The following is a 12,367-nucleotide window of genomic DNA, read 5'->3' as shown; positions in this document are numbered from 1 at the left end:
TAAAAAAAAGATATTTCATCACTGCTATGGATCGTCTGCTCAGATATTCAGATAATTAAAACACATCGCATGCTAGCTCACCTCACCAATGACAGAAATAGGCTTTTCAGTTTGGAAACATGTTTCCTTTTTTTTTTTTTTGTGGCGGAATAATTAAAAAATGCCTGTTTTATCTCAGCTTTTAGTCATAGTGTGGCAGCACTCACTGTTGCATCTGTGTGTTGTGCAGAGATAGAGCGTCTGTGGAGGGCCAGAGAGCAGACTCCAGAGATCCATCCATCTCAATCTGAGGCTACAGCTGACACCTTACAAAGAGGTACAATTAATAAGGGCATTATCCAGCGGTAGGCAACAATAGAGTCCTAACGCAGAGACACCAACCTCGGGAGGCCCGGAGAGGAGAAAAAGGGAGCGTGTGTGTTTATAGGTGGGGGAAGGGTGAGCCAAAGTGCTTCAAAATGGGATGCATTACAACCAATGTCTTCAGAACATGAATTACAATCTATTATAACCGAGCCTTATGATAGATGGAACCAGCTGCTTTGTGTGCTAAATAGGTCACTTCCAGCAACTCGTCCTGCACTCTTTAGGCTATATTTTTTTAAAGTTTTCCATCTTAAATCTCCAAAAAAATAAATAAAATTCTGTGTACATACAATACTTCACATTTCAAGATTTTATAAACTTCCTTCAGGTTTGGTGAAGGCAAATTTAAGGTTTGAAGAGCTGATTGAAAGAATATTTAAGAAAGCATCAAAAAAAAAAAAAGAAACTCATTGCTGTTTGTTTGACAGTCATTCAGTTTATGGAGGCATTATCGGCAGGAAATCTGAGATATCAAACACAGCATAACTCATAATGGAGCTCTCATGAAAGTGTCCTATTAGTGCAGGTTGAGTGCAGCACTATGGTTCACAGGGGAGAGGGCGGAGACACCGCTGCACTGACATTTACAGCAATCCAGGAGTTGTTTGTGGTCACTGGACTGGAGACAAACGCTGAACCCAAAGGTTAGAGGTCGAGGCTAAATTTCATCCGCAGTGGAGGTCCCTCTGTTGGAAAAGACAAACAGAGAGAGCAGCTGAGGTGTGAAGTGTTCCTGCTGTCGGGGAAATCAATCAATCGTCATGTATAAACACAACCCAGACCAAAGGAATACAGAGCAAAAATAAATGTTGGTATAAAGTTGGAAAAGGAACAATAAGCACAAACAAATAGAGATCAATATGAGATGAAGTGACACGTGAAACAATACTCTGGGAATGTATTCTTAAATAATGACCTCTAATCACTTCTGCGTCTGTTCCAGTTTTTATACGGAGTCAAGAGTCCTCCACAGTGATCGTTTTATATTTTCCTGCTCGTTCCGTGGGGGAAAGGATGAGCTTGGTTATGGATTAACGCTGTGATCAATAACAAGATAGGAGTCCGGCTCTCTAAGCTGAGGAAAATTAATTCGAAATGCAGTCAAACTCTTATCGACCCAGAGCCAGGGGTTGCTTTCATTGCAGGTAGTTGATAATCCACCAATATTGTGATGAGCAGCTAATCTCTCATTTTAAATATGACCTCCACTGCTCATAATAAAAGTTAAGGCTGGCCGTCCATTTGTTGCCCATATAGCAGGGTCTCTCTGTCAGCAGCAAGGTTTTGTGATCTATCCATATGCTTTGAGTGCTAATCTTCCCTGCAGAGTTTGAGTCAATTAAACAACTTAAATATCTTGATCAGTGGTTGCTCTGAACGCTGTGAAACCCTCGCTGAACTTTCATGTGACGTGTGTATGAAAAAATCTTATTTTGTATCATATGTTCGTTCTGTTTCACATAATTTGAAACATGATTTGGTACCTTAAACAAGAACATGTCATATAGGAATGGCGGTGCAAAAAAAGCATGATGGCGTCAACTTTTGCACTCAGTTAACGTAGCTAATATAAGAATAATGCCAAGAATAACATTATAGTGACCAAATTAAGGGTTTGCTGAACATTCAAGATCACCAATTTGAAATATTTTCACATTTATTTACAAAATACTACCATCGTCTTGGAGAATGATTAGCAGATTATACAAGCCTAAATATGTTCTTTACAAAATCATATTATTTGAACTATTCTACACTAAAGCCTTTTAATTCCACTGGGTCAATTATCCTCCAATCAACCAATCAAACGTTCGGCCGTGACACAAGGCAGAACTTACTGTATGATGTGTCTTGGTCACCTCCAGCCAAACATTATACACAAACCTTAATCATTGGAGCGCAGAGGGAAAAACAGTGTTACGCAAGTTTAAATCAGAAGCAAAACAAAGCAGGTTAATTGATGATCAACACAGTCTGACTTTAATGAGGCCCCTGTTGCCCACGGCCAGGCCCAGTTCAGTATACAGGACTTTCTCCTGACTGCTCCCGCTTTCTTTGATCTTGTTTGCTTTTTCCACTGCTGGGACTGTCATTGTTGGTTTTAATTACTTCACCACCAAATGGTACAGATGAAAGATAGGTGTCTGTAATTAATAAAATTTCCATAAATTTGAATCACTAACCAGTCTCATTAGCTTGTGCCTTTTGTCTTGACTGAAGTTCTCATGTCATCTTTCTCCAACTCTGACTATACAGAATAATATTACTTAGGGCAGGAAATCACTTGATATGCACCATATTTTCTGATAATCAAATTTCACTGTAGGTAATTAAATGCAGCACATACTGTAGTCCTACTCCAATGATTGAGGTCAACCTGAAGAAAATGCCAATTGTTGTATTAAACCATTATAAAACTCTTTTCAATTAGTCGTTTCAGAGGAACACTTCGCAGCACCGGGCCATGTCGATTTTATTCAAGCTCAAATAAGTAATCAAATTGTTGAAGAACTCATCTTTGATCATGTGTAATCAGGATCAGGGCTGTGCGGTACATCTCTGGGCCACAAACTAAATGAGTTGCAGTGCTGCTGGCACTTGCTGGTTTGGATGGTAGTCAGCTTGGCAGTAAGAGAGCTGTGGTGTATTCACATGACAAAAAAAGGACAGTTACACAGAGGGGCATTTCTAGGAGAAAACACCTGTTGTTTTGATGACTTCAAATATGTTTGCATTGGAAAGTGTGGACTTTTTTCACTTCATCCTGACTGTTGAAATATGGATTTTTTTTTCAATTTTAAAAGGCAAATATAACAATCTCTCTGGAAAAAAAATGTTTTAAATATATATGAGTTTCCAGCAAAAGTCATACATATTTTTTAAGACTTTAAAGGCTCACTGCAATAAAAATGTGCTTTTTATTCAGTCATTTGATCATATTAATAATTCAACACATTACACCATAAAAAAAACACTATTTTAAATATAATAAAGACATCCTTCCATCAACATTGTAATTTTTCTCTGTTTACCTACAGAGTAAAATGAAGCCATTCTCAATTATAGTAGACCAGGTCAGACACAGGAAAGCAAGTCTTTGTTGCTTTGTGACAGGGCTCTATAATCTTGTGGGGAACAGCCTATCATTACCAGGCAGTGTGGTAATAGACTGACATGGATGCTATGGGGAGCAATTGATTCCACACATCAATCAGTAGGGAAACTCATCTGAACGATTGCAGAGAAGTGGCTTGTTTGTCCTCAACATCACAATAAATGCTAACACGGAAGCAGCCACAATACCTGCAGCTGAATGAAGGGGTAGTTACCCATCATAAGAAATTCATTAGTCTACTCTTACTTTGCCCGTAGCTTCCTTCTGATATTTTCAAACATTTTTAATACCTGCACATGTGTACTGATGTTATACAGCTGAGATGAAATGGTGCCTCTCCGCAGCAGAGTTTAAATTCAGTACATTAATCTGTCCTATCAACAATATTTTTCAAACACTAATGTTGGATTTTTTTTAAATTAATAATGTCAATATTAAGGGAAAAATGAAGTATCAAAGAGCATGCATTCCTGAATTTATTTCTTAATATTTAGTTTTTTATTTTGAGTGTATAAATGTTCAGTAATCCACAGTTTTCTTTATGGATTTCTGAAGGTTTCATTTTTTTTATTCCCAAGAAAACACACAAAGCAGCATTGCTTTCTTCCATCAACATTTCTCTGCTACGTCTTTATCCGAGGACATCTGTGCCAGTTAATATAAAAGCTGCAGCTGGATGCAGAGAATATACTATCTTCCACTCTAAAAGGGAAGGGTCCCACCTGATTAAGAAGGGCAGGGGAAAGACTTTGGCAGGCCAATGGGAGAGGTCAAGGATAGACCAGCCAGTTTCACTCCCCCACCACATCATTTTTGTATGACAGCACCACCCTAAGGTTGAAGTTCACTGAGACTTTTCATGAACAGAGCGCTTAACGTCAAACACAAGATTAAAGCGGGGGTGTCGCATCTTGGCAGGACCAAATGAAAATATCAACTGCTAAGCCCCCCTCTGAAAAGCCAGGGGACAGGTATCTAATATTAGAGAGTAAGCCTAGTTAGCAAAGGCAGCCTGCTACTTTCCACGTTCTCAGTGGTGGTCAAAAGGCCAGGCTGGCTTTGGAATTGCTTTATTGGTGAAATATATTACAGTAGAAGCCTGCAGAACCACCTTATTAAGAAGGCAGAGAAGAGATGCCCTCATGACATACAGCAGGAACTGAGGACATTTCCATATTACTGAATAAAATACAATTTTAGATTCTATTTTATTTGCAGCGCATCAAAAGTCATGTCAATTAAATTTTTACATACACAAACATTTACTCTAGAGTTAATTACTTAGAAATAAGAAAGAAAATTGTCAAAAGATTATTTAATTATAATGAAGTAAAATATGGCAAGTAAAAAGAAATAATGAATAACAATGAAATCAAGCACGCTGTTATTAAATATTTCTGTATCAAAAACATTTAAAAATTACAACTATTATATATTATAAAGGAAACAATGTGTATTCAAACCAGTCAAAGTGAACCTTACTTTTTTTTTTAAAAATGCACTTCAACTGACTCAAAGGAGGAAGCCAGAGCTCAAATATTTCAGATTTGAGGGAAGACGTTTTAGAGAGAAGCCATTTTGTAGTTAGTATACAAATGACTTGTTTTCTTCCCTCGCAGTGTAGCAACAGAAACTGGTGCTTCAGCTCTTTAAGTGGCTTGGAAGCATAAAAGAGGCTTATCTGCCCCTCATTTCTTCAGCCACATAATCAGATGACCTGAGGAGAGCTAAAGAGAAACAAAGACAGTCAACATTTACTACACTATACTATATATCTATCTATCTATTTATCTATCTATCTATCTATCTGTCTGTCTATCTGTCTGTCTATCTATCTATCACAGTTGAATCCATGGTAAACCAGGGTAATTTTCTTCACGTCAGGCAGTTCAACTGTGAATTTATATTTGACTTAAAAGGAGACAAATCGTTGTAAAGAAATACAACTGGAAGTAACAGAATTCACCCCCTCCCTCACATTTTAAATAATAAGAGGCAAAGTTCGTGACCTGAGTTCACCAAACTTGGAGTGCAGACATAAATTAATACACAGGAGTCTGACCACATGGTAACTTTGGGAGTATAATGGTTGTAACGTATGGAATTTATTTCTGCAGGTTTCTTTCTCTTATTAATTGATTCTACCTCACAGATTCACTCTGAATGTTTCACATAAAAAAGAGAAGTTTCTTTTCTCAGGGCAGATTATTTTTGTAGGTTGTGAATTTATTTTAAAATTGATTTAAAACATGTAAATCTTTGAGTTAAAGAGAATAAAATATTTTTTAAGGAAATTTTGAAAAACATCCCTCACACTACTCTTTCTTTTTGGTTTGACATTGTAGGTAAATAAATGGCTTAAATATATTTTTCCATATGATCCTTGGCAATGCCTAGTTTTTCCTGTAACATAGCACTATTTATAATCAGAAACTCTAGTAAGACATGAAGCTGATCTCGAAGGCTTTTCTATAATCCCTCCCCTGGAAGTGGTCTTTACTGGAAGGCTAGTTTGTGATGGACTCACCCAGTAGCACAATGTTGCATTGGGATACAGCATTCAGCTTAAGCCAACTTATCAACTACATTCAAAGCACATCCATTGAGCTATGTGGGGAGACTTTTTGCAGATCTATTAAAAATACTCTTATCTGTATTTAGCATATGCTGTGTATGTCAGTGCTGGCAGCTTTAGACGGATTTACACTCAAAACACCTCAAGCTATTCTTGAGCTGAAACTCCTGATAACATTCTGAAACTTCTGCAGACAAGCAGGTTTTACAAATAGATAAATTCATTCAACATATTCTTATATCATTTTATTTACTTATTGTCATTTTTTTGGTGCACACTGCCTGTTTTTAAATACCATTTTTTCTGCAGGGTTTGTTTTTTTTTCCTTTTAGAAATAATTTTGCTTTCTACCTGCATATAAATAAAGGCAGATTTAAATATTTAGTAGAAGGAGTTCATTTGTTGCTTTACTGCAGAGAATGAAAAGTCACAATGAAAAGATGAGCCATCTAACAGTGTTGCCACAACATGCAAGATCATTTGTAAGGTCACATTTTTTAACAGTTAAAAAAGGGGGAAGTGATAGTTTATTACATTTTTTAAATTTATTTTCTTATATTTTCATTTTGTTTTATAAAGTAGGATTGAAAAAAAAAGATATTTTCTTGGATATAAAACAAATAGTCAAACAAAAAGCTCGCTATAAAAGATTTGTTGTTGCCAGTTAACGAGAACTTTTGGAATCCAGCAGCAAATAATGTGGAAATAATCCACGCATGAGGCTTTCAGCGCGTTTCAGTGGGAAGTCCTTCAGAGAAAACGCTGGGGCTGCAGAATAACTCACAGTCTCTCTTTCAGCTTTCTGTCCTCACAGCAGACGAGCTCTATTTGTTCTCCAGAGTAATTAGACTGAGGCAAGCTCATATTTATTTTAACTAAAATGCAATTAAAGCAAAGTTGGCTAAAATTTGAAAAACATACACATTAATTCTCATGTTTTATGAGGCATCATGCTGCAAAAAAATCCAAGAGATATTTATTCACAACACACTCATGACATTACTTTAATAAAAAAATATATTTGAATAGGATATTTGTTGTTCTGAAATTTGTCACATTTAAAATACTTATCTATCTATATTTTTTTTCAATTGCAAGCAAACCTTTATTTAACTCTGCTCTCTAGGCTGTAGAGGTTTGGCCTTTGAAGCGATTGAGAAAGAGCACCGTTATTCATGCTGCATTCAATGCTGAGAACTGAGACTCCAAAAACAGCAGTATCCTCTCATACCTGTTGAGAACACTTTCATCCTTAATGGGCTCATTAGCCACATTGTTAATTGAGTGCTATTCAGGCCAACATCAAAGCTAATAATAATTGTTTACTTACTTACTCACTTCTCCAAAATAGACCCAACAGTAGCATAATGCCGCTCTCTTGGAAGGTATATATGTTTACAAAAAGGGACTTATATTTCCACATGAAACATAAAGCACAAAAAAAACACTAAAAGTCTCACTTGAGAAATAAAAAACTCACAGTTCTGCTTGAACTAAGAGTCTGAAGAACTGCATTGCTGCAATTTGGTTTGATGAAAAACTTCTCTCTCTTTAAAAAAAAGTAATTAAAAAACCCAATAAATTTGAAAATCACAGCTCATTTTTGTGCTCCAAACTTGGACAGTTTTATAACTAATATTTTAAATACCTTAAAATTAAAATTTTGTTACCTTATGAAATGAAATAAAACAAGTATGGATTATGTTAATTTTCAAAAAGGGCAGATACGCTTTAAAAGTAAGTTAAGTATGTTTTTGCATATGTGCAATGACACATAATAATGATAATAATGATAATAATAATAATAATAATAACAATAATAATAATAATAATGATAATAATAATAATGATGATAATAATAACTGAAAGGTACACAGCTAAAAACATTTATATTTATATGTAAGGACATATGTTTTATTTTCTGATTCCTTGTCCTGTAAGTTTTCTCCTCCCACACGCTGCTGCCATATTAGTGGATAATGGGATCCGAAAATGGAGGCTAACTCATTGGAATTAAATTTATCAGCATGTGCTCAGAGGTAATAAGCTGTCAGTTATAAAATGAAGATTTGTATTTAGATATATGATAGGAAGAAAAATGAATAGGCAAAATAAATGAAGCTGCTTTACAACTAAATTACTTATTTGGAGCCAACAGACCACGAAGAGAATCATGATGATGACAATGATTATTGCAGATAATATTTTCCCTATGGAGGTGAAGATAGCAAATATGAAATAATTATGTAACACAGGCCCACAAAGAGTTAACAGGAGGGAATATTTGCAGAAATGTTTTGATAGAAGGGACCAAAACCTTCAGGCATTATCAAACATTATAATGTAGGAAATCTAATTAGGACTGAGGGGGGATGTTTCTCCAAGATGTGCTGATCAAAACCAGACTCTATAAACTGCTCAGACTGACGCGGGCTACATTGTTGTTTATATACAGGCATATCATAAACCACAAACATCTCTACTAATTTTAACCATCGTGACAAACAAGTCCTCGCAGTGCTAATTACATAATATTGTGCAAATAAAACTAAGTATAAAAACTTAAACTTACAAGTTTTGTTTACAATCAGCTGTCTAAACCGCTCTCGCTTTAAATACAACACAGTGGGGAAGCTGAATATCCATTTCAAACTGAAATTTTCATCATAGCAGGATTTCTATTTTTAAAAGGCTGAGCTGATGAAAGCTGGTCTAAGTTACACCCAAGCTTGGGGGCTAAGGCAGCTGAATTTCAATTGATTAGGTACCCATGCATGATGAAAGTTTTTATAAATGACACCATAGTCAAAACATTTCAAAGGAAACAATCCCTGCTGTATGCCAGGATACTGCAAATGTGCCAGAAACCACATGAGAGAAGTACAGTAGATGAGAGGAATGTGAATACAACTGGGTAAAACACATTCAATCTAACAATAAATGACAGTAACTGTCTTATTATTTCTTATTTTCCTCTGGTTCCCCAATAACCAATTTGTAATTTGTGTAATATGTCATTTTGTAATTTACATGCGACTTGACAGCTGCGAATTGTTGTTATTTACCTGTTTTGTGTACTGATGAAACAATTTCTGCATGAACAAAGACTTGTAGAGGACAACAACTATGCTTGAGATTTATACTGATGAAATACAGCAAGTTTTTTTTTTTTTTATTATTTATTCTATAAAAATTAAGCTATAGAATTGAAAGAGTTTACTATTTTGACAACTGCAAACCTTTTTACGGGTAACAACAGTGCACAATTGATATCAACGGAAAGCTGCTGTAGGTTTTAATATATATCACTTATTGAGAAAAAGAGATGATAGATATGTTCTTTCATCTGAGCAGCTTGGTGTAAACAAGCAAAGAAAGGTGTATTAAAAATGCTGTGTCTACAGGGCTCATGTCTGATGCCTGTCAAATCATTAAAAAGGAGAGGTAGTGTTATCAAATGCTTGGGATCAGCAATAGTGGTGGCACATGACTGAGATGAGGTATGTCTTCCATGGGGGCAACTTGAGGGCCTTTTGTGAATTTATAGAGTGAGATAAAATCAGCTTCATATTTCTCCACGAAATCGGCTGATGAAAGCAGCCTGCGAGAGAATTACATGGCAAGAGTTTTGTCACCAGACCCATAGGCTTTATAGGCTGGGAATTGAAAAGGTAATGAGAAAAGCCATGCTGCAGGTTGGCTGTGTTTAATAAGTCATCATGCCTCTATCTATTGTTAGTCGCACAGACCCCACCAAGATTGTGTTTTCACCATGCTTAATACTCTGCAGCTAGCAGGCATTTCAATGGATATAATATATCCAGCACAGCAGCAGGCTAGCAGCTTATAGCACAGACACCATTACACAGAGTCGTGTGATAACAGTGAACAAAGAACAAAGTCTAAAAAATGAGACTGTTCTCCAGTTGCCTCTCTTCTTGAAGAATATGTGATTGCAATTAAGATAGATGGCTTTACCCAAAAAAAAAAAGAAAAAAAAAGAAGACATTTCTGGGACATGGTAATTATGTGAAGAACTTACAAGTAAAATTCTCCCTCCATGCACAATACACGGTATAAGTATGTGTCTGTGCATGTGCGCAAACACACAGCATTCAGGCAGCAGTCGACAGCAAGATAAAGAGTGACGTAAACGCTGCAGTCCAGAGCAAGCTGAGGAGGGTGATACTTAGCAGTTGTATTTTTCTCCTTTTTTAAAAATTGGTTCATCTCATAACTCGTCAAACAGATTCCCGCCATCCCAGTGATCCCTTTATTCTTCTCACAGATTTTCTGTCTCTGAGTAAACTCAGCACATAGGCAAAAAAAAAAAAAAAAAAAAAAAAAAAGCCTGAAGGAAAATGAATTTAAATGTGAGCTGATGATGAATGGTTGAACTGATTTTCTGGCAAGAATTAAAGCTTTGTAACGACACTTGACACACATTTGATGAAAGGGGGAGGAAAACTAAAAAAAAAAAAAAAAAGAAAAAAGAAAAAAGAAAAGACTACTTTTTACAGTTTGTGTAATTACTGTATGACACATATAATGGGCCATATTTCCCATTTTGACAGCACACTCTAGAGCCATCTTTTGTCTTTATGTCATTGCCTCTGGCTATGCATGAAAACAACACTATTACTACATTCAAACGTGGCCAGGCTGTTTGTAGTACAGTTGTACACTTCCATCTACTGACATGAGCAGACCTGTTTTAAAAGACAGGCTTGTCACATACTCTGATCAACAAGAGCCAGTCAGGGATTTCTGAAGCGTGTGGAGTTTTTAACATGGAAATTGGCTTTGAACCCCATCTGCACAGGTCGGCACATCTTTGGGCAAAGCTCTGCTACTGCTGACAGGGAAAATGAACCATCAATTCCTTATAATGTGGCCTAATTATTATGCTACTTACCCCCCACAAATTCAAACTTAGTGAATTTCTGCACCCTAAGAAATTTGTAAACTCGCAGATAGTGAAGGCCTAACATCTTCTTTTTTTTCTCCAAATGGCATTCAAGTAGCAGCACCATCAACACAACACATTCCAAAGTAAGATAAACCTAGCATCATTTCAACATGTGAAAACCATCATATCCATCTGATAATAATCCTCTAAATCTCAGATCAAACATTTGTGTTGAACAAGGTCATATAAATCTTTAAAAGAATGAAAGTGAATGACAAATAAGTTAAAAACATAGAGGACTTTGACTATATTGATCTGGTGGGTCACTTATAATCACAATCTGAGTACAACTTTTATGTTTAACGAAACATATTGGCACCATAAAATGATTCAAATAATATATCCTACCTGTGTAGAAATGTTGATTTCACCAAAGTATCAGAGCGCAAAAAAACAAAACAAAATAAAGCAAAACAAACTAAAAAAAAAATAAACCAAAAATATAGATTTATAGATAATACCTTTAACTTAACAAGTGAAATTGGACACTGACTGTGACACAAGATACAAACCAGAGCAAAGTTTGAATGTGTGAAGTGTGTTCAGCAACTTCGGGAAGGGATCTGTCAACGTCCAATCTGGGATGTCTTTATTTGACACGATTGGTTTTGTTAGGTTTCTTGAGCCAGTCCAGCCCGCTGGTGTCCCTTTCACCCCTAAAAGCAGCTGGGCCCTGACCCTGCAGCTCTGGCCCTTAAAGCTGAGCTCCTTTCAGGCCAAGCGTATAGGGAACCTCCCTGTTCCCTCCCACCACCAACATCCCATTCAGCTGCAGAGATAACTTTATTCATCTTGTGCATCATTGTATCCAGTTGAATGCAGAAACTATGCCGACACTCGAGTGAATTGAGCTAGCGTGCGTGCATGTGTTAAGGACAGGAAAGACGGGGAGGTGTTATGTCTTAATTTCTTCATTTTGACAGAAAACGCATGCATGGGTTCACTTTGAAAAACCACCTTCAGCCTTTTCATTTCAGTATGAGTGCTACCTGAAGTATCTAATTTGAGGAAGACGGCGTCGTGATTACATGTTGGGGCTTAAAATATGTTATCATGCCAGAGAGATTCAATACATTTAGACAATTACACCAACGTCTGCAGATGACTCTGTGTACTGGAGTTAATTTACAAAACTGCTAAAGAGCTTTTTTCCCCCCTTTATCCAATTTGGTAAACTCTGCACTCCTATTTCTGATTTAGCGATGGGCAGCTGGCAGGGACAGTTGAGCTTATTTTCACCTGCCTAACACCAAAACAGCACTAGGACCACCCTGCTCTTCTCTCATCATTCATATTCAAGCCAGGGCCTCTTGACAAGTCTGCTGATCTCACTCAATGTTTT

The 12,367-nt window shown here is 36.5% G+C and overlaps 1 long non-coding RNA gene across 5 annotated transcripts in view; it reads right to left on the bottom strand.

Annotated features, from left to right (window-relative positions):
- Positions 1-780: 780 nt before the first annotated feature.
- Positions 781-12,367, bottom strand: part of LOC122985756 — a 98,658-nt gene continuing 87,071 nt past the window's right edge. Inside the window, exons 6-9 of one of the 5 annotated variants that reach the window (XR_006404184.1) lie at positions 2,714-3,003; positions 2,550-2,614; positions 2,205-2,250; positions 781-1,052 (exon numbers count right to left, since the gene is read on the bottom strand). This is a non-coding gene — a long non-coding RNA (uncharacterized LOC122985756). Of the gene's footprint in view, positions 1,053-2,204; positions 2,251-2,549; positions 3,004-12,367 lie in introns of all 5 variants that reach the window. The other 4 variants (XR_006404183.1, XR_006404186.1, XR_006404185.1 and 1 more) reach the window with 4 other exon arrangements.

This window comes from Thunnus albacares, chromosome 7 (genome assembly GCF_914725855.1).
Source record: "Thunnus albacares chromosome 7, fThuAlb1.1, whole genome shotgun sequence".
In the NCBI taxonomy this organism is placed as follows: domain Eukaryota; kingdom Metazoa; phylum Chordata; class Actinopteri; order Scombriformes; family Scombridae; genus Thunnus; species Thunnus albacares.
The sequence above is the reverse complement of the archived record's forward strand: the minus strand, read 5'-3'. Positions and strand labels throughout refer to the sequence as shown.